Source organism: Chelonoidis abingdonii, chromosome 8 (genome assembly GCF_003597395.2).
Source record: "Chelonoidis abingdonii isolate Lonesome George chromosome 8, CheloAbing_2.0, whole genome shotgun sequence".
Taxonomy (NCBI): domain Eukaryota; kingdom Metazoa; phylum Chordata; order Testudines; family Testudinidae; genus Chelonoidis; species Chelonoidis abingdonii.
In genome coordinates, this window is record NC_133776.1 from 46,386,702 (window position 1) to 46,409,329 (window position 22,628).

Below are 22,628 nucleotides of genomic sequence, written 5' to 3' on the forward strand. Positions count from 1 at the left end.
AAAGTTGTTGATCAAGGTGAGGAAGTATGTGGGGATTGTTCACGATATATTGGCCTCCCAATAGCTCATTTTTTTCCCAGATACTTCCACTTTCCATTGTTTCTCTCTGCTCTTTGACTCTCTCCTTCTAGTCTCCATGGTGCTGCTCAACTTTGGTTCTCTAAATATTAATGGTTGCTGGGGCCATAAAAGGGCACAACTCTTGGAATTTCTGAGACAAAAATAGACTGATCTGGTCCTCTTGCAAGAGACCCTCTCAGACCCTGATAGTCAGGGAAACTGGTTGAAGGAATGGAAAGGGGACATTTTCCTGAGCCATGACTCTAATGTCACTGCTGTGGTAGCTGTTCTCTTTTCCTGGGATGCAGGAGCGTAGATCCTGTCTGTAAAGAAGTTGTGCAGGGCCGGTTCCTCTAGCTGGGGAGACATACTGGCACTGTTGTTTTTAATCTTTTTACTGTGTATGTTCCTCCTGTGGGGTGAGATTGTCTCTCCTTTCTGCAGACACTTGCCCATTCCATGCTTGGCTGTGAACCAGTACTATTATTGTCCTGGGAGGTGATTTCAATTGCACCATAGATTATGTTTTAGATAGGAACCATGAGAAGTCATACCCTCAGGCAGCCAGGGAAGTGTATTGTCTCCAGCAGACCTTTGGGCTAGAAGATGTTTGGAGGTTCTCTCACATCACTGCTAGGCAGTACTCTGGGCTGAAGGCTACTCCCAAACACATCTCAGATGCTAGACTGGATCACTTTTATACCACGAAGGACAGTGTGAATATGTTTGTTTGGTCCTCAGTGTCTCCCACTCACTTGTCTGATCAGTGTATTTCTCCCTCTTCCTGCCTGTGCATCTCAATGGTGCTTTAACAGCAAATTATTAAAGGACTTGAATTTCACCCAGATATTCACTATGGTATGGGAGCTTGGTGGCAGCAAAAGCCCCTATATGAATCCTTAAGGTAGAAGTGGGGTGTCGAGATGATCCAGATCCAACTGTTCTGACAGCAGCATATCCAGGCCTCCACATGGTCCTTGCATCAGGTCACAAGTGCCCTGGAATGAGATATCTTGGACCTTCATGGCAACCTTGCAGATGGCAATCATGGTGACCTTAGTACAGATTCACCAAACTCTAAATGAGATGTACTTACTTCTGAGATAGTTGTTGGAAGAGAAGATGCAGGGGGCCCTGAGATGGGCCTTTTTTATTGAGCTATAGGAATCTCATGTTCCCAGAAGGTTTATTTTTCAGGAGAAAAAAGATAATGGACCATCAGTAGATCTCTTGTCTTTGGCTGCTGGATGGTCATTTGATGACTGACCCTACTGAGGTCCAGAAAGCAACTGTTTCCTTTTACAGTACTCTGTATTCGCCTGAAACCTATGACATGCTGGCACCAGCAGAGCTGCATCAGGGTTACCAATCTAACTGGTGAGATGCAGTGGTGCCTTGATCCCCACTGTCACTACAGGAGCTCTCTGTTGCAGTCCAACAGCTCTCTACAGGCAAGGACCCAGGTATTGATGGGCTGCCATCTGAATTCTACAAACATTTCTGACATCTTATTGGTCCTGACTTTTTTCCACTGGTGCTGGAGTGTATCCAGGAGAAAGAGCTCCCTTTCAGTTGCCCCAGATCAGTGATTTCCCTATTGCACAGAAAAGAGAACCTCTGTGATTTACAGAATTGGAGACCTATTTTCCGTTCTCCTCTCTGACAATAAGACTATATCCAGGGCTGTAGCCAATTGGCTGAAGGACTACCTGGACTCTTTGGTACACCCTGATCAAATATATCCTATTCCTAATAGCTGTATTTTTGATAATTTGTTCTTAATTAATGATGTTTTTATTGTTAGCAAACTTTCTAATCTGGATGTAGGGTTTGTTTCAGAGGACCAGGAGAAGGTCTTTTATAGAGTTAACCACAGTTATTTTAAAAAAATGTTAGAAGCTAATGTTCATGTCATATTTTTTATTTTACCATAACTTTTTTAGTGTCTTAAGGATTAATGGGGGTCTTAGTTGCTGCTCCCCAGTCTGCAGGGGCATATGTAAAGGTGCCCTCTGTCTGGGAAGTTATGTGTCCGGTGTCTGGAGCCATTCCTGCACTTTCTTAGAAGTTGTTTGACTGGCTTGATCTATGCCAGGGATGCCGACGATTTCCTGGTTTATCTGTTGCCCTTTGTAGACGACGTCTCAGTTTTCATTATGTCTGAAGGTGACATGCAGGCACTTTGTGCTTGTTCACAAATATACGAACAAGTGTCCTCTGCTTGAATTACCTGGAGTAAGAATAATTTGATTTTATGGGGTTCTTGGCAATGCAGCAGTCCCCAACTGCTGCCCCAACAATTACAATGGGGGACCTCTGGGATTAAGGTGTTGGGGATTTTGTTTTGATCTGAACAATACATGGGAAGGGGCTGAGGAGAAGATGCAGGGCTACCTGGAGAAATAGCACTGGCTCCTTCCTGGACTCTCTTTTCGGGGATGTGTTTTGGTTGCTAACAGCCTTGAGACCTCCCCCAGGTTTCCTGGACCAGATTCAGAAGCACTTGAATCACTTTTTTGGAATGGTTACCACTGCTTTCACCTTGCTTTGCTGTTCCTGCCACTAGATGAGGGTAGCCAGGGGCTCATTGACCTAGTCAACAGGGTGGTGGCTTTTTACCTGCGGTCTGTTCAATGGCTTCTGTACTCTGATTTCCTTGCCCTCTCTCTCCTCCACTGTGCTAGGGGGAGGGGTTTTGACCTTTATTTGCTTTTGTTGGAACTTGGTCAAGTACAGAGTCTGGATTTGCCTCCATTCTTTTTTTAGCTTGTGGATCTTGGAAGAGACACTGTTTTTAAACCACTTTCCCCCCTCTGAAGCTCTTTCCTCCAGAAGCCTGCTTTTTCTGCCTTTACTCCAGGTGGCTTGACAAAGCTGTCCCACTTGATTGTTCCATGGGGTCATGCTGGAAATCGGCAGCAGCTTTTCTTATCAGACCAGAATCCAGTCTGTGTGTTTTTTGGATAAGGTTCTCACTGAATTCCAGGCGGCGCTTCCTCAATGGGCTGCTCTGGTATTTGCAGAGAGTTTTTACAAGGACTATCCTTTTGTGAGGAATCCTCTGTTCCCCTCACTGATTGTTTCCCCTTCCACAGAGGAGATCCTTGGGCAGCCAGGCAGATTGTTGTCCTGGAAGTATCTGGTAAATGTTCCTTTTGTAGCCATGACCAAGCAGCAGCTCTATTGTGTGCGTGCAAGGTGCAGCATTATGCCATCATCTGTGATCTCCCCGATACAACCTGGAGGATGGCTCTGTCCCTGTGTGATTCTATGGCCCTGGCTTGAAGGATGCTGTAATAAACCTCCTTTATCTAAGCACTCCGGTGACTTGCAGTGGAGGGTCCTGCATAGCATTGTAGCAACCAATCGTTTTGTGAACGATATCACCCTCAGTGTCTGCACAGCGCCCTTTCTGTTCAGTTTCAGACATGGTGTTTCATTTTTTCCTTCATTGCCCACATTTGATTCCTCTTGTTGATTTTTTGCAGCAGCTTTTCAGCAGTCTCTTTGTTCTGGAAGCAAGAAACAGTGCTCACATTTGGCCGGTTTCCTGCCTGGCTAACTTTCTCCTGGGTCAGGCAAAACTAGTTGTTCTGAAATCTCACCAGAACAGAGTGACTGAGGTAGAGGGGTGCGACGTGCTAAGGCTGTTCCACGCACTGATGGTGGCCCGGCTATGAATTCATTATGCCTTTTATAAATTGACTTATAATTTGGACACTTTTCAGTTGATTTGACATCTTAACAATATTTTGAGTAAGCTGACTGATGATAGTGCCTTAGTGACCCATGTTCAATGTTTGCTTGGGATGTGTTTTATTTTATTTCATTCATATTTTTCTTTATGTATATTGTGATTTTATAACATTTTAAAATAGTTTTCAATGTGATTTTATGTGAATAAAGGTGATTTTCATGTCATCTCTCTTTACACACACACACACACACACACACACCCCCCTCTCTGTCAGAAATTACTGCTTGTCCTGCAGTAAATATCTTGTTGGGTCGCTATTAGCTGCTGTTGGCCTTTATTATTGTATTAACAAGCTTGTTTGGCATTTCTCAAGCTGTCCAATAGCATTTCTCTCAAAATAAGTATTCGTATGTTGCCTAAGAAGTTGAAGTCAATGATTAATAATTACTCATTTCTATAATGCTTTATTAATTATTATTTTTCAAAGATCTAAGTAGATGCTAAGCATGTAGGCCAACATTTTCAGAAGGGACCACTGATTTTGTGGCTGGCCAACTTCAGACATCTGGACATGACAACAACAAAAATCAAAGCACATTAATGATACTCCTTTAGCAATTTTTTTTGGTTAATTATTGAAAACAATACTTACCTGCTTTTGCACAACAGTATAATTGGTTGACTTATACAATCATAATAAACAGGTAATTCCAAATCAAACAAAATTCCCAACCTGACCCAGTTTGAGGGTACAGTTAGGGTACAGAAATGCATTGAAGTAATGGGATTTAAGCACTTGCTTTGCTGAATTGGGGCCTTGATCTGAATGATTTGTGGATCCAAAATATTTCCAAAGAAAATAATGCTCTGCTGCCCTCAGCTCCCTTCAAAATACAGGGCCAGATCCTAGTCACTTCTGGACTTTACTCTTGAATAAAGCTTTGTAATATGAAGAAAGGAAAGAAAATAGGAGCTATACTGATCCTAGAAAAACACTTTTAACAAAAATAGGAATTTTGCAGGCTCAAATGCTGTAGTTAAGTCAATGCACCTTGCTGCTTTTAATATACAGCATTTGTGTTTTACTGTCTAATTCTACTCCTTCCTCAGATCTATCCAATACAAAAGCAGCCTCATTAGGCAGAAAAAGTGTAAAAATAGGATTAGTGAGACAGTATGGATTTCTGACAAAAACACACTACTTCGTGCTAGCACATTGTTCACTACATGACTTTTCTACTATAAATCTGATCACTATGTTGCTGAATCTTTAGAAGGAAATGGAAAATAAAATCTTGATCACTAGGTTTCATAGAACTCCTTGGCTGTTTAAGCTATAGAATATTAACTTTTGTGTACAGGTGAGAGAGGAGTTTTTAGTAGTTTTAGAAGGATAGGGGAAGTGAAATGAGGAACAGGTCATTACTGTAGACAGGAAGCAATAAAAAGGCAAATTATTATGTCTTCTTTCTTTAGATGGCAGTAGTTATATTTTTGTTATTTCTACAAACTTTTTTTAAACAAACATAATATAAAAAAGTCTAATAGTGTCCACCTCTTCTCCAATGAGGAAGAGTTAAACAGGGTGGGAATCTGTCAGCTTAGATAAATTTTTCAGGCTTTTCAATCTCTCATTGTAGACAGCTATCATGGAAACAGAACGTCCTGTAGAAGACTTGTTTTTTTTTTAAAAAAAAGCTCACTCTTACTTTTCAATGGGAAAAAAAAGGGTAATATTACTTTTTTAAAAATCGCTTTAAGTTAGGAGGAGCATTTGTTATAGCATTTTTTAAGTATGGGGGACACAGATTAGAAGTGATGAGCCCTCAGAAATTACAAGCATTTTCAAGCCTATCATGATTTTTCTGTCACCATTCTTTCTGGAATGAAACTCCTCCAGATCACTCCTAGTCAGAAACACCTCTGATCGCTTCAGAGCATCAGCAACACTCAGCATAGCCAGCTGGCCCTGGTGACTCCTGTACTCCTGGAGAGATCTTAAATTTAAAAGTTCAGAGTACTTGCTGACCTTCTAAACTCCATAGTCTTTCCTTGACTTCTGCAGCCATCCTAGTGTTCCTGTTTACCTCCCTATGGGCTTCTTAAATCCACAAGATCTGGTATAGTCTTTAGTGGAGGCCCCATCAGAACCATAGCTCCTACTGACCTACTAAGTTTCTGCTGAGAACCGGTGGACTTCTGAAGGTCTACAGGGAAGCCAAGGTGGGAGGGAGGCAGAACAGGAATTAAGTCATGCACTCATGGGAAGGCATTCTCATATATTATATGAAATCCTATAGCTTGTGTTATGCAGGAGGTCAGACTAGATGATCTTGGTCTCTTCTGACCTTGGAACCTATGAATCTATAATATCCATAGAATAAAAGCCTACATTTATGCTCAATTTAGGTTACTCTAATTAAATTAAAACATATAAATTATACCTTGCAATCTGAGAAATATAAAGTTAAGGAATTCTCAAATAATTTTCTTTCTATGTCCAGAAATATTTCAACCTTTTTCAAGAATTCTACCTTTATTTTTTGTATCAGTACACGTCCTTTAATGATACTAACTACTGAATTACAATATATTTCCAGCCATGATCAACAAGTCAGAATTATGTATCATCAAGATAGAAATATTTCTATTATTTTGATAATTGGTAAGATTTACATTTCCTCAGTGTATCCCCCACATAGAATAATATAAAAATGAGTATGTGTATATATATTAGAGCTGTCAGTTAATCACAGTTAACTCATACGATTAACTCAAAAAAATTAATTGTGATTAATCACACTGTTAAACAATAGAATAGCAACTGAAATTTATTAAATGTTTTTGGATGTTTTCTACATTTTCAAATATAGTGATTTCAATTACAACACAGAACACAAAGTGTACAGTACTCGTTTTATATTTATTTTTAGTACAAATATTTGCACTGAAAAAAACAAAAGAAATACTATTTTTTAATTCACCTCATACAAGTACTGTAATGCAATCTCTTTATCATGAAAGTTGAACTTACAAATGTAGAATTATGTACAAAAAATAACTGCATTCAAAAATAAAACAACGTAAAACGTTAGTGCCTACAAGTCCACTCAGTCCTACTTCAGCCAGTTGCTCAGACAAACAAGTTTGGTTACAATTTGCAGGAGATAATGCTACCTGCTTCTTCTTTACAATGTCACCTGAAAGTGAGAACACGCATTCGCATGGCACTTTTGTAGCCGGCGTTGCAAGGTATTTATATGTCAGATATGCTAAACATTCGTATGCCCCTTCATTCTTCGGCCACCATTCCAGAGGCCATGCTTCCATTCTGATGGAGCTCCTTAAAAAAATAATGCGTTAATTACATTTGTGACTGAACTCCTTGGGGGAGAACTGTATGTCTCCTGTTCTGTTTTACCTGCATTCTGTCATATATTTCATGTCATAGCAGTCTCAGATGATGACCCAGTCAGCACATGTTTGTTTTAAGAACACTTTCACAGCAGATTTGACAAAATGCAAAGATGGTACCAATGTGAGTTTTCTAAAAATAGCTACAGTACTCAGCTCAAGATTTAAGAATCTTAAGTGCCATTCAAAAATCTGAGAGGGATGATGTGTGGAGCTTGCTTTCAGAAGACTTAAAAGAGCAACACTCCAATGTAGAAATTACAGAACCCGAACCACCAAAAGAGAAAATCAACCTTCTGTTGGTGGCATCTGACTCAGATGAGGAAAATGAACATGCGTCGGTCCGCTCTGCTTTGGATCATTAACAAGCAGAACCCATCATCAGCATTGATGATTGTCCTGTGGAATGGTGGTTGAAGCATGAAGGGACATATGAATCTTTAGTGCATCTGGCATGTAAATATCTTGCAACGATGGCTACAAAAGTGCCATGCGAATGCCTGTTCTCACTTTCAGGTGACACTGTAAACGAGAAGTGGGCAGCATTATCTCCTGCAAATTGTAGACAAACTTGTTCATCTGTAGTGATCAGCTGAACAAGAAGTAGGACTGAGTGGACTTGTAGGCTGTAAGTTTTACATTGTTTTATTTTTGAGTGTAGGTTTTTTTTGTACATAATTCTACATTTGTAAGTTCAACTTTCATGATAAAGAGATTGCACTACAGTACTTGTATGAGGTGAATTGAAAAATACTATTTTTTATCATTTTTACAGTGCAAATATTTGTACTAAAAAATAAAGTGAGCACTGTACACTTCGTATTCTGCGATATAATTGAAATTAATATTAACATGAAAATGTAGAAAACATCCAAAAATATCCAAATAAATGATATTCTATTATTGTTTTAACAGTGCAATTAGTCGAAATTAATTTTTTAATCACTTGACAGCCCTAATATATATATACATATACATATGTGTATATTGTAGTTTAATTATGGTACTTACATTTATCAAAAACTTTAGGTATATGGAAGTTGTGAAATACTGCATTTACTCCATCCTTTGTTGCACTATTTTCTTAGTGTAGAGTCAGAGTCAGGGTTATAGGCTCAAATCTACAAAGGTATTACAGGATTTAATGGAAATTAGGAGCCATAGATACTATGGATGCATGATGATATTCCAGTAATGAGCTCATGAGGAGCAACAATGTAACCCAAGGTCAAGTCCCAAAGTGTGATAGATTCCTTGCAAAAGAGGGACAAAAACAAAGGAGACACTCTTCAGCAAAAACACTTGTTTTGCAACAGGTTATTATAAACTTTCTAGAACTTGTTTCTTTTTGGAAGTTGTATAACCAAAATACCCCAAATCCACAATTATCCAAGAATGATAATCTGTTTTCATTGTATTAAATTGTTATGATTATTTGTATTTTCATAGTGCGTAGGAGACCCTGTCACTGGATCATTCTGTTCACTGTTGAGTTAAAGGTCTTTAATGTATAATGTAATGCTTAATAAAATAGCTCTACAGGTAAAAATAAAATGAAATAAGCCATCAGTAGAGAATCAGACACACACTAATTAAAAACAGCAGTTCTACCAAGAATTATCTGCTTATTGTTTTAAATATCTTAGGCTTCATGGCTGGACATGCACCCCTTCCCTTCTTTGATCCTGTACTTTCCCCCAGTAATGACACTGTTGCAGCTTTCAACAGCCAGTCACCACAGTTACACAGCTTGCAGTTTTCACTCTTTATTAAATCAAAAAGGGACTCCAGAAGCATTAAATAGCCAAAGATTTGATTGTCCAAATAAAAAAAAAGCTGGCCAAGAGCATTAATACCTGGAGAGTTGGTCTTCTTGTTTCTCAGAGAATGAGGCTGGAACTATGTATGTGTTAACTAGCACCTCAAGTTAACGTCACTCCTACTGGGGACAGCAATTAAATATAATTAATGATGATTAAATTGTAAGTTATCATTACAAGGGGCTCATGGGCCTGTTGCTATTCTTGTTGAATAGGAAAACTTCCATTTGGCTTCAGTCGTGTGGGACTGGGTTCCATGTGACCTTTTTCTTTGGTTTTGGTCCATGTGTGTTTGCACCAAGGCAGATTCAAGCATACAAAACAGAGAAGTCTGAGGTGAGTCGATCAGTCACTGGTGTGCAGGCCTGGATGTTGGTAAGCGCGATGTTCTGATAGCAAATGGAGCATTGCATTGGCCTCCCCTCTTCTTGCCTCCTCAGCAAACCAAGGTAATTGTAAATGTGTCTTAATAGCCTGTCTGAGTTGGACACTTTTGTTATAAACTAATGAAATTCTATCAGCAGGCAACGACAGATCCAGCATTTCTGTGACACCATTTGAGCCTGTGGTCACATCTCTGGGCCAAATGAACCCCCCAAATCAAAGGAACATACAGGCAAAGCTTCTGAGTTTCACTTTTGATGTGAACTCATCTGTCAGGTAGGTTTGCTTTGAATTACCTGAGGTTTACAAACAGTAATGAAACTTAAAACTCAGCACAGGATTGGTCTGCAGGTCTACCATGAAATCTGAAACTGGGTGTGTTTCTTGTGGTTTGGGTTCCATTACCAACACTTCACACAGCTGTTTATCACACAGTAGAAAATATTCACAAATTGAAGTTTCAGTTTTATTAGTGTAACCCTTCTGCCAGGCCGAATTGATAGCAGCAATGGCCAGGTTCAGTACATAGGGGTCCCCTCCCTACAGTGTAATGCAAAACCAGTTCGAGCCCCCACCCAGTGACCTGGGAAAATCTTACACACACCCCTGGGCACCTCGAAGAGGCAATACTTCCCCTCTCACAAGCACAGAGTCGCGGTGTAGCAGAAAATGTTTGATAATATGAGATAAACGACATCAGCATTAAATTGGGAAAACACCTCAACTAGAGTTCATAGACCAAACCATGAGCAAAGATCCACCCCAGAAAATTGGGCCGTGTCTTTTCCCTTGGGTTCTTGAGTCCAGCAATCCAAAAATCACCCAAAGACCCCAAAGTCCAACACCCCAAATGTCTCTTGAGTCCCGCATCCCAAGAATCACCTACCGTCCCAAAAGTCAAACAACCCAAAAGTCTCAATCCTGGGTCAGTGCAGCCCGAGTTCAAGAGTCTATCTGCAGGGTTTTAACCCCCCAGCCTGGGTGGAAAGGGGGACCCAGGGTATTAAGGGGTAACTTACGTGGTCCAGGAACGACAGTCCTGCCTCTCTGTGGGGTTCTGCTTCCGCCTTCACCACGAACTGCTCCACTCTACCAGCCACTCCACTCTGCTCCTCCAGCCATCCCCACAAACTCCTCAGCTCTGCTCTGGCAGCTGCTCTGCTCCACCAGCCATCCCATGCGCTGCTCCAGCCATCCCCGCAAACTGCTTAGCTCCGCTCACTCAGTAGGCTGCTCCAACCGTCCCACAAACTGCTCTGCTCTGTCAGCTGCTCTGCTCCATCAGCTGTCCCCACAAACTGCTCCGCTCTGCAATATAGTTTCATGCTTCCCCACTAGTTAGCACAGCACTCAGTGATCTCAGCCTTTAGTAACTTTAGCTCTTTAGTGATTTCAGCTCACAGTAGGGAAGCCCCAGTGCTGGTGCACCATTAGCCCAAAGTGAATTCAGCACAGTAGCCTATAACTAGATTCTTAATGGAATCAAAATTAGCTCTGACATTCAACAGTGGAGAGAGGAGAAAGTGCAATTGGTGTTTCAGGCTCACACAAGAGACCCACACCTACAGATACCTGTCTCCAGCCTCTCTCAATTCACTGGGTTTTGGAATCCATGTTCCTTGTCTAGCGAGTGCTACTTAGTTGATGATGAGACCCTTTGTCATAAAACAGTTTCATAGTCCCTCATTCACATAATCAGGATAACAACACTTTATTCCTCCTGCACCAATAACAGAGAAATTGGGGATCCCACAGCTGTCAAGGTGGCCATTTTGGGTTGCCATGGGCTCATGCTAGGCGGGGTGGGTGTGCCTGTGCAAACAAGATCAGCTCCTTAAGTTCTTTTCCACACTCACCATAATTCACCACCAGATGTCAGGGTAGAGCTCATCCTGACTCTGCTTACATTAGTATCCCTTCCTCTCATTTACATCATACTCCCTCTTGAAATGTCAAACCTTCAACCTGGAGCTATGGCACTGCTATGCCCTTTTAACTCTCCAGCCTGGGCTCTCTCTCACAATGCTTTGCTAGAGACAAACAGCAAACTCCTCCAGATGCTGTTATCATTCAGCACAACTGCATGTGAAGCCCCACACCTGGCTAGATTGTACAAATGCTCCCTGAGCCACTAACATACACAGAGAAAGGCACCAGCAAATCTCCAAAGCCACAAGCCTTGCACGCCTGGAATATACCATTTTGCTCTGCTCAGAAACCTGACCAGTGTTTATTACCCCGTCTGCCCATCCCTCAACGTAGAAAGGAAGCACACTAGCCTTTGTAAACTTAGCTGAGATTTCCCTGCACTTCAGGCAAAACATATGGTTTTAGATAAAATATAAAACAGATTTATTAACTACAGAAAGATAGATTTTAAGTGATTTTAAGTCGTAGGCACAAAAGGTTAGAGGTAGTTACCAAAGAAAATAAAAGGTAAGTGCACAATCTAAATCTTAAACCTTATTACACTAGGAAGTATTTAGATCAAGCAGTTTTTCTCACCCCACTGGATGTTGGAGGTAGGTTGTAGTTCTTAATACACAGGCTTCCCCTTTAAGCCTGGGACCAGCCTTCTCAGTTTGTCTTTGTCTTCCCAGGGTTCTTGCTGCTTCCAGGGCAGGTATGGGAGGTGGGGCAGAAAGGCCAAAGCATGATGTGACTGTCCCTTATTTTATATCCTCAGTTTATGTGCCTGGAAAACACTAGCCCAGACATGTCATGGTGGGCTTTGCTTAGGGTGACCATCCGTCCCGTTTTTAATGGGACAGTCCCGTATTTAAGCCCTATTGCAGGTGTCCCAGCTTGTTTTAAAAAACAGGTGAACTCTCCCGTATTTTCTGCTCCCCCTGCTGGTCAGCCAGTGGTCAGTCAGTGCAGCCCGAGCTATGACTTCTTTGTGGCTGGCACCCACCATGGGTCTGAAGCTGGAGATGTGGGACTGAAGCCCCAATCCCTGGCACCCGCCAGGGGGCTGTATCCAGAGCCGCAGGGAGGCTGAAGCCCCCAGTTCCTGGAGCCCGCTCCACGGCTGAAGCCTTGATTCCCGACACCCGCTCCAGAGCTGAAGCCCCGATTCCTAGCGCCTGCCGCAGAACTTAAGCTGGAAGCACGGGGATGGGGGCGTGGAGGGGCTGAAGCCCCGATTCCCAGGACCTGATACAGGGTTGAAGCTAGAGCCAGGGCAGGGACGGGGCCTAAAACCCTGATTCCTAGTGCCCACCACAGGCTGAACGCCTGAGCCCTGGAAACCTCCATGAGGCTGAAGGCAGGAGCTGTAGGGCTGAATCTTGGATTTCCGGTGCTCTCTATAGAGAGCAATGAGCCTATTGCAGAGGTGGGGGGCACCAGGAATGTTGCCACTCCAAACTGCAGTGCACATGAAGGCAGGGGGCAGCTCCACACTCCCTGCACCTCCTTCTCTCTCTGCCCTCTGGCCAGTTCAGAGGCAGGAAGCTGGAGCTGGGCAGTGTGGGGCAACTGCTCCTCTGGCTGGTGCCATGGAGCAGGCAGCCATCGTGTTCTCTACTCTCCTGCTGGCTCCTCCTCAGCTCCCAGCCCCCTTTTCTCACGCAGCCGGTAAGAGCTGTAGGGGTGGGGCTGGCAGAGCCCTCAGAGAACAAGGACTGCTCCTTGCACTCTGAGCTACCCTCTGCCCACACACAGCCCCTAGCTACCCCCTCACTTCACCCTAAGCTACCCCCTGCCCATACACAGCCCCCCAACTACCCCTTCACTTCAACCTGAGCTACTCCTGCCCATACACAGCCCTAGCTCCCCCCTCATTTCACCCTGAGCTACCTCCTGCCCATACACAGCCCTAGCTACCCTGCTCCCAGCACCCTGAGCTATCCCTATGCCTGCATACAGCCCCCAGCTACCCCCTCCCTGCACCCTGAGCTACTTCCTGCCCCCACACAGCTCCCAGCTACCCGTCTCCATGCACCCTGACCTGTTTTCAAACTTTTTGAGCTGAACCCCCCCACCTTTGAGTTATAATTTTTGGTTGTGCCTCCCTCCTGCCACAACCAAGACAGGCTGGGTGGCCTCCTGAGGTGAGTCGGGGGTGAAGGTGGCTCTGCCTCAGCAGATCTGCCATGTGGAGTTGGCTTGAGCCTTGCTGGCCCCTCGCCCCCTAAAATAGAAGTCATACTACATCTATGCCTGAGGCCATCCCCCCAGACCCCTGAGACCCCCCCTTTCCCTGCTGGGCTCTGGAGTTTTAATAGCATGTTGTGGGGGGGTACTACATAGTTCTGATTAATTGCTGTTGAATACAGCAATTTTACAAGGTTTCCTGTATTCAGCATAGGGAAATATGGTCACCCAGCTTTGCTGAGTCACATGGTTGAGCAATCCTCCATTGTGTTATGCTTGGACAGCCCTATTACAGTATTTTAAATCTCTTGTTTACAACTCCCCTGTTGATTAATGGTCACTTAGCATCCTTCTGGGAGTGGATCACCACCTAGCAGTGGAGGTTTTCAAACTTACAACATATTTTATTAACAACCATACAGCAAAATCTCATAACCTCATACACACTAACGATATAGATATTTGGATAGAACAATGGGTGTCAGCAGATCATGACCTTCCATATGATATCTCACATGGCATGCTTTTTATGAAATATTATTATATGATGGGGGGGGTTCCAGGGTGCTGCTACGAGGTACAGAGTGGCACACAGGTAAGTTTGCTCAGAACTGGCTGAGGTTTACAAACAGTAATTAAACTTAAAACTCAGCACAGGATTGATCTGCAGCTCTGCCATAAAATCTGAAACTGGATGCGTTTCCTGTGGTTTGGGGTTCAGTTGTATCAACATCCCTTCCCCTCATTTACATCACACTCCCTCTTGAAATGTCAAACCTTCATATACTTCATCACAAACTTCAAGCATCTCCATTTACAGCTTTTTACACATACCGTCTTTTATTCATCTGAATAGGGTGACCAGATATCCCATTTTTAAAGGGACAGTCCTGTATTTAAGCTCTCCTGCAGGTGTCCTAACTTTTTCTTAAAAACAGGCCAATTGTCCCGTACTTTCTGTCTCCCCCTGCCATCAGAACTGGTGGGTACTGCTTCTGGCTGGACTCCTGTTTGCCAGCCGCCCTACCACCAGCAGTGAGTGAGGGTGTCCAGTGGCCGATGATGGGGGTAGGTGTAGAAGGCTGATGGGGGGTGGAGATAGGGTGACCTGATGTCCCAATAAAATCCGGACCATCCCTGTGGGCTGGGGCGCTGTCCAAGAGAAGCCAAGCCCTGCATGTACCAAAGCCCCACACAGCACAGGCACAGGACAGGGCAGCCTCTCTGCCCCTCAGCTAAGCTCTGGAGTGGTGGTGGTGGGGGGGACATCTTGGGGGTGGGGGGACAGGAGAAGCTGAGCCATGTCCCTGGCCAAGTTTGCTGAAGCCCCTGCAGTCAGATTCCCTGGGCCCTGGTGCACAATGCATCCATAGGGTTTCACCTCTTCCTGCCTGTGCTCTAGCCAGGGGACAGGAGGTGGCTGAGTTATGTCGGTGGTCAGCAGCAGCCTGGAGGTGTTAGCTGCCTTTTGACATGTGTGGGCAGGAAGGGACAAGCTGCTTCCAGCCACAGGGGATGGGGGGGGGGAAGTGGGGGAAGAGATGAGCTCTGCAAAGACATGGGCCAGGTCATCCCTTCCTCCTCCTCCTCCCCTGCTGCTGGAAGTAGCTCCCATCCCTCCCCTCCTGCACACTGACGAAAGGCTGCTGCTGGCCACATTCTGGTGTGAACCCTGGAAGAAATCTGGAGAGGGGGGTGTCATAAATGGATAGCTACGGGTTAATGTTTCTGTCACCTGTAAAGGGTTAACAAAGGGAACCAAACACCTGACCAGAGGACCAATCAGGGAACAAGATTTTTAAAATCTCAGGGAGGGAATGTTTGGGTCTGTGTCTTTTGTCTGTCTCTCGGCTATGAGAGGGATCTTTCTATCTTCAAGCTTCTAATCTTCAGTTTCCAAGTTGTGAGTACAAAGGTAGAAAAACAATAGGCTTTTATTGTTTTTTTTTATTTACATGTGTGTAGTTGCTGGAATGTTTAAATTGTATTTCTTTTTGAATAAGGCTGTTTATTCATATTTTTCTTTTAAGCAATTGACCCTGTATATTGTTATCTTGATACAGAGACCATTTTTATGTCTTTTCTTTCTTTTTATATAAAGCTTTTCTTTTTAAAACCTGTTGGATTTTCTTTTCTAAGTGAGGCTCTAGGGGATAGAAATCCCTGTGCCAGGATTACGGTCTCTCTCAGGGAAAGACTGGGAGGGGGAAAAAGAAGGAGGGGGGAAGGTAAATTGCCCTCTCTGTTTTGTAATTCAAGGAGTTTAAGTACAGTAATCTTCCAAGATAACCCATGGAGGGGAAGCCTGGGGAGGAAATAAAGAGAAGACAAGGGGAGGGGGGTTATTTCCCTTTGTGGTAAGACTCAGGGCCTCTGAGTCTTGGGGTCCCCCAGGGAAGATTTTGGGGAGATCAGAGTGAGCCAAACACTGGAAATTTTTGGCTGGTGGCAGCGCTATCAGATCCAAGCTGGTAATTAAGGTTTCATGCAGGCACCCACATTTTGGACTCTAAAGTTCAGAATTAGGAATTATGCTTATGACAGAGGGTATGTGACCCTGCATGCTCCCCTCAACATGTTGTCTCAAGAAGACGTGGCACCAGGTACCAGGACAGGTGGGTCAGTCCCAGGGGCCCAGCCAGGCATGGAGGATGGAGAGCGCCGGGTAGGGGTGGGAGTTGTGTGTGTTACCCCTCCCTATGTAAAACCTAAAGCCTTAAAGATAAGAAGGAAAATAAAAAAAATCCAACTACGTCGTATTTATTTTTAACAGGCGCTCAGCCAACTTGATGTTAATTTGAACATTTGCACTACATAGAATCAGAAGATTGATTGCAGTTGAACTCACATGAATATGAGTAATTTTACCAGGTGTCCTGTATTCAGCATAGGGAAATATGGTCACCCTACATCCAAAGAGCTGCAATTCTTGTTCTGGTGAGCGTGGTCAACTCAGTCACTAAACAGGTGGCAAAGCTGTTCTTACTTTCCTTATTGGAGCTGTCTTTCTGACATTTCACTCTTGAGGTGAGAACCAGACTTCAGTGAAAGTTTGAGGTGCACAAGGAATACAAAATCAAATCATTCTTGAGGACAACACTCCTCTTTTTTCCCCAGTGTGGCCTCAAGGTTTTTAAGGTCAGGCTTGACAAAGCCCTGGCTGGGATGATTTAGTTGGGGATTGGTCCTGCTCTGAGCAGGAGGTTGGACTAGATGACCTCCTGAGGTCCCTTCCAACTCTGATATTCTATGATCCTATGAACTCTTCCTGTCCACTTACAGAGATCAGAGATGTCATTTATTTGGAGGAAGAACTATTCACCCATAAGTAGCCATGCTCCAGCAACTGGGAGAGAAACAGCTGCTTTCACATCCAAATAGATGCCATGGCAGCTGGCACTAGACCAGAATCTAGGGTTGCCAGTTTTGGTTGGATGGATTCCTGGAGGTTTCATCACATAACATAATCTTTAATTAAAGATTAATCTTTAATTCCTGGACCCTTCAAGACAATCCTGGAGAGCTGGCAACCCTCCAAGTGTCCGGGACAGCTTGTTATTTATGTATTTAAATAAATTAAAGCAGGAGGGAGCCTGATGTTAAAAAGAGAGCCTGTTTGTGACTCACATAGTGCAGAAATTGTTTGAAGAGCCACCTTTATGTTGAGGCCTAGTTTAAAACAAAAGATGGCTGCACTCTTTTTAAAAAAGTAGCCCTCACTTTAAGGGTCTCATTTCTCTTCCTGTTTGCAAGTAGAAGGGCCACACAATTAGCCTCTCATATCACAGGGGATGGGGACTGCACTGCTGCTCCTTGTCTTTTAAAGATCCAGTGCCCTAAAAGACCCAGGGAAGGGGAGAATCTATGTCTCCTCCTCAAGAATCTGTAGCAAGTCAAAGGAATAGAGAAAAGAACCTCCTCCTCTCAGGAGAAGGGACAGACCATTCTGTGGTGAAGGCTGGTAGGTAGGGACATCTGCTATCATATATTTGGCCTATGTTTCTTATTACTGTTTCCCTGATCTATCGCCGCATACCCATGTTCTTTCCACCCACTTGTTGTATCTTCTCATAGATGGTAAACTCTTCAAACACTGAGTAGAAGACTTTGACTGTACAGAACTCAACACAACGGTCCTGGTTCTGAATGTGGCTTCTGGGAGCTCTGTGCTACAAGTAAAGCAATTAATAATGCTCTTCTGCTTCTTTAAATGTGAAAACAATATATTTTATTTCTATAGCAGCATTTCTCCCCACCCAAAGTGCTCTGAGTGCCATACAACTGAATAAAACACTGTGCAATAAGAACCTCTTAAAATACAAGCACAAACAAACAGATGGGAAAGAAAGGGACTATAGATAGGGCTGGCAATGCTAATTTATACGTTTAAAAAAAGATTGTATCCTTTTCAAAAGTGAGGAGGAGGGGCTAAAATGAAGTGCAATTTGAGGCAGAGCGAGTTAGGGCCCACACCAACAAAAGCACAATTGCCTAACAACTTCAGACAATGACCAGAGGAATGGTGCAGATACTATCTCAATATAAGGCTCAAAGATTGGGTCATAAAATGGACAGCGACTCCAGGCTAGAAAGAGTAAACTCTGAAAGGACACCAAGATGACTCAGACAAGCCCATTTACTAGTAGTTTGTATAAAACTAGGTCTACAAGTTTCAGGTGTAATTTTAAAAAACAATTCCCCTACAAAAATCGCATCAGTTTCCCCCTGGTTAAAATGGAGACTTCCTATTTTCAGTTAGTGAATGTTGGGTCAAACCTACGAAAACACAGGCAAGGAACTCAGCAGTTCTCCAGTACTGACTGGATCATCTCAGTTTCCACCAAATTAACATTCTCATTTAAATGGCAATTAGTTAATTCACGAGAAAAGAAGGACTGCAGCCAGAGCAAGTTATGAAGGCAAAAAAGGACAGCTCTTTTTGGAAGCCATTACTAGAAAGTAAGCACAGAAAGAATGGGCAGGATTAAGGAATACATCACTGTAGTAGTCTAGGATCACATAACAGGGTCTTATGCATTGAAATTACTGGTGGTCTGTTAAATGATTAATAACCAGCCTGCTTTAAAGAGATCAAAGCAAAACCAAGTATCTAGATGGCTTCAGATATCTTAAAAATGGTTCTTTGATTATTTTGTTCTGTTAATCTACAGTCATCTGAAAACACAGCATTTGCCTCTCAGCTCTGTATTACTGCCTGATGATACTAGTGCCCATGCAAGTAATGACAAAGCATGAACAACCAATCACTTAATTTGGTGTGAGTCTTTTCTCATGGACCAAGGGATTCTGGCACTATTAAGCACTTCTATAAAGGCAGACTCCTACTGTGATGAGGAAATAGAGGAGAGCTACTTGGTAGAAAAGATAAGATTTGTAACTGTTAAGATACGGCACACATTTTGGCAATGGCACAGACAGAGATAAGAATGGTATGGAGATAGCAATCAATGTTAGTGCAATTCAACATGGCTGAAGCTGCTAGGGTCTTCTCTGTGTCACCCATAATGGTTGGTGAGCTAGTAACATCACTGTTCTCCACTGACATAGCTATGGCATGGTTTTATTTTGTAGTGTTAATGGGACCCTAACCCAAAGGTTGTATTCACTGTTGCTCATCTTGGTAATTTAACTACAAGTCTTGCAATGTTTGTTTTTATTCTTAAAGCTCCAGCTCCTGGGCTCAGGTGCTTACATGAGAATCTCAGCTTTCATTTTAAAAGAAAATAAAATTTCTAGCCCTCATGGTATAGCGAAAAGCATGACAATGGGAATCCTAAAGGGAAATAAAAAGAATCTAATATTTATTAGGGTTAAAATATCATGATTTTTAAACATGATTTTTATGGGACTGACACATGATTTTTGAGCACGTGGAGCTGGCAATACTGCATATTAGTGACACGGATGGGGCCTAAGAGGAGAGGAATTCACAGCCACAAGAAGTAGCAACAGCAACAGCTGCATTTCTGCTCTGAGATCATGAAGAAGCAAATAAAGAATGAGTAGAATTATGCAGAAATGACAGATAATGAATGCAGCAGATAGGGGAGAAGAGGAGGGAGATTTCTGGCATTCTTTCTCTCCACCCTTGCAGCCTGCACAAGGGCCACCCAAAGTCTAGCCCTGTCTCAGCACTATTGTTCATTTCTCTCCATTTGTAAAATCAGGCTCCTTTAATACCATGGGTCCAATTCTACAGACCTTGTTGGCAGGAGAGAGAAAAACAACCAATGCATTTTGGAAACCTAAAAATGCTCTAAAATGCCATTTCTGTAAATAACTTTGTCACAGATTCAAGATGTGCTTATCAAGGTTAGAAACAAGTGTCATATACCATTGAAATGGAGGATTTCCCAGTTTCCCATGGCTATAGAGTTCCTACTTAAGATTTTTCAAAGCCAATGACAGGATTTAGCTACCCAGCTCCCATTAGTTTCAATTAGATTCTGTTGCTAAATCCTCCAGCTAGCTTTCAAAATCTTTCACTCTGTTCCTAGCCCTTGGATCTTAAACCTGTGAAAGTCTAAGGCCTAATATTGCCTGTCCTGCATCTCAGAGCAGTAATTTTGAGGGCCATCTATTCCACATTGGAGAGGAAAGAACGAAACATCTCTTTGGAATTTGCTTAAAGAGACTCAGAGGTTTGGAACTTTAGTGGTAACTCTGGCAGAGATGGATTGGTGGACAGAGTGCAGGTCAGGCAATCAAAGCAATGCAGTTCAGTTTCAATTAAAAGCACAGATTGTTTAAAAAGCAGATTTTTAATAGCAGAAGTCTTACAAACAAAGTAGGTTTCTCAATGTATCACCCTTACCAGTCTTCATTTCCTTGTTCATGAAGGCCTCCAAAGAGAAATGACATTCTTAAAGTTCTTCCTATTAGGGATTCTAATGTCTAAGCATCTTCAGGCTTTCTCTATAGAACTGGACAAAAAAGTTGGGGGAAAAAATCCAAACATTTTTGAAATAGTTTCCATTTTGCAGGTTTCAAAACTACACATTTTTCCCCCAAAAAATTTCAAAATTTTTCCCCATTTTAATTCTCCCCCTTTCTGGCACCAATACAATGAATTATGCAGAGGGGTGGGTTTTTCATTTTCTGAGTTTACTACTGTTTGTGACACTTCCTCAACTTTGGAAAAGCTTAAGTAGCAGAAGGAAAAATGGAAGAAAAAAAAGCCAACCAAAAAACCGTGGACATCACTCACTTTATTGTATTCAGTGGCAAAAAGGGAAAGTTTTCCCTTTCCCAACCAACTCTATCTTTGACCTTAGCACAGACTTTGGATAGAAGGACAAGTGAAGAGCTCAGAGGGGATCTGTGTAGCAGTGAGTCTTCTGACTCTTTGCTTCCTCAGCTTGCTCCTATCCTGCCTCAAACCCCTTGTGCCCTGAGGGGCACAGAGTTACATACAGTTCAGCTCCTGGTGTGCACTCCATAATCCTCTCCTCTCCTGAGGAGAAGCCACACCCATGTTGCTGTCAGGTACTACAGAGGCAGGAAGAGAATTTGTCTCTTACTTGGTAAATTAAAATTAAATTAAAATAAATAAATAATAAAATAAAAATAAAAATAAAATAAAATAATTCTCAATGAGACTCTTCGATTGCTAGAGGAAATTAGTGAACTTCTGGTGTATTTATTGAATCGGAGAATGTATTAAATGATGATGACTCTTCAAAAGAGCATCTGGAAAAAGGAAACTAACTCTGATACAGGGTAACTTTTCAAACCTTCCTCCACTTTGGAAAAGCTACTGTGGCAAAAGAGAAAAGGAAGTAGAAAAACACCCAGATATCATTCATCCTATTGCATTCAGTGACAGAAAGGAATAAAGGAAAAAAAAGGAAACAAGGAGGAAGAAGGTAAAAAAACAAAACACTACAATTTCAAAAATTAGAAATTTCAAAATTCAAAATTTCAAATGCTAAAATATTTTGGTTTTGCCAAAAGAATTAAAAAAGTAAAAACAAAACAAAACTCCCAACAACAAAGTTTTTCAGAAAATTTTTCAGTTTTGGAAAAAAGTCTTTTTTTCATCAAACAATACTGTAAATGGAACAATTCAGCCAACTTTACTTATTTGGTTCTTGTTCCCTCTTGGCTGGATTTCTGGGCTCCTCTAGTGTCCCTGATATGCTAAAGCAAGAAGACACACTGAATGTATTAATCTGCTCCATCAGTTGCCTGACAGCTTGACTAAGACTGGGACTCTAGGATGTAGTGATTTAATGCTCAACTAGTTCCATGCTCAAAATGCATCCAAGTATCTATCATTCCTGTATTATCCTAGGGGCGGATTTAGCCTCCCAATTCAGTGGGCGCACATCTCCACTTTCTTGCCTTGCTGAGGGGGAACCAATCACCTGCAGCAGTAGTCTGTGCCGTGATGCAGCATCCCTAATCCCAGCCCAGTCGGGAGGGGAGGCCCTGGGGAAGGAAAGATGCTGGAGACTGAACTTGCCCTGCACTCACTCCACAGCTATGCCTCTTGTCCTGTGGGGCTGGACTCAGCTCCTCACTCCAGGTGTTGTGTTTGGTGCACAGGGCCAAAACACCACTCACTCAAATTTGGCCCAGCCAGCCGTCTGTCATAATGGAGGGGCAGCTGGGCCAAGCCTGGGATGGGAACCCCATGAAAGTGCACCCTGTGCACATTGGTTAAACAGGGCCTGATTTCTGTGGGTGCAATTGTACCTATGGACCCCCAGTAAAGTTGCCACTGTATTATGTCCTGTGTGAATCTGAAAAGGAAAAAAATACTTTGGGTGTCTATGTACCTAGAAGATAGTGTAGTGTGAATACTTCCTTTCAGAGAGATTGAGGGGCAGGTCTTTTGGCAGTCCTTTAATGAGTGATGATTTGAAACCAATAGCGCTATTTATAGTGAAATAACAACACTCTGTGTGTATATTTATACATACAGTTATTGGTATTACCGTAGCACGTGTGAGCCCCAGTCATGGACCAAGACCCCCTTGCGCTAGCTGCTGTACTAACACAGATCTGGGATTAGGGTTTTCGACTTCTCAAGGGCTAATTTTAAAGAGTTAAGGAAATTAGTTAGGGAAGTGGATTGGACGGAGGAACTTGTGGATTTAAATGCGGAGGAGGCCTGGAATTACTTTAAGTCG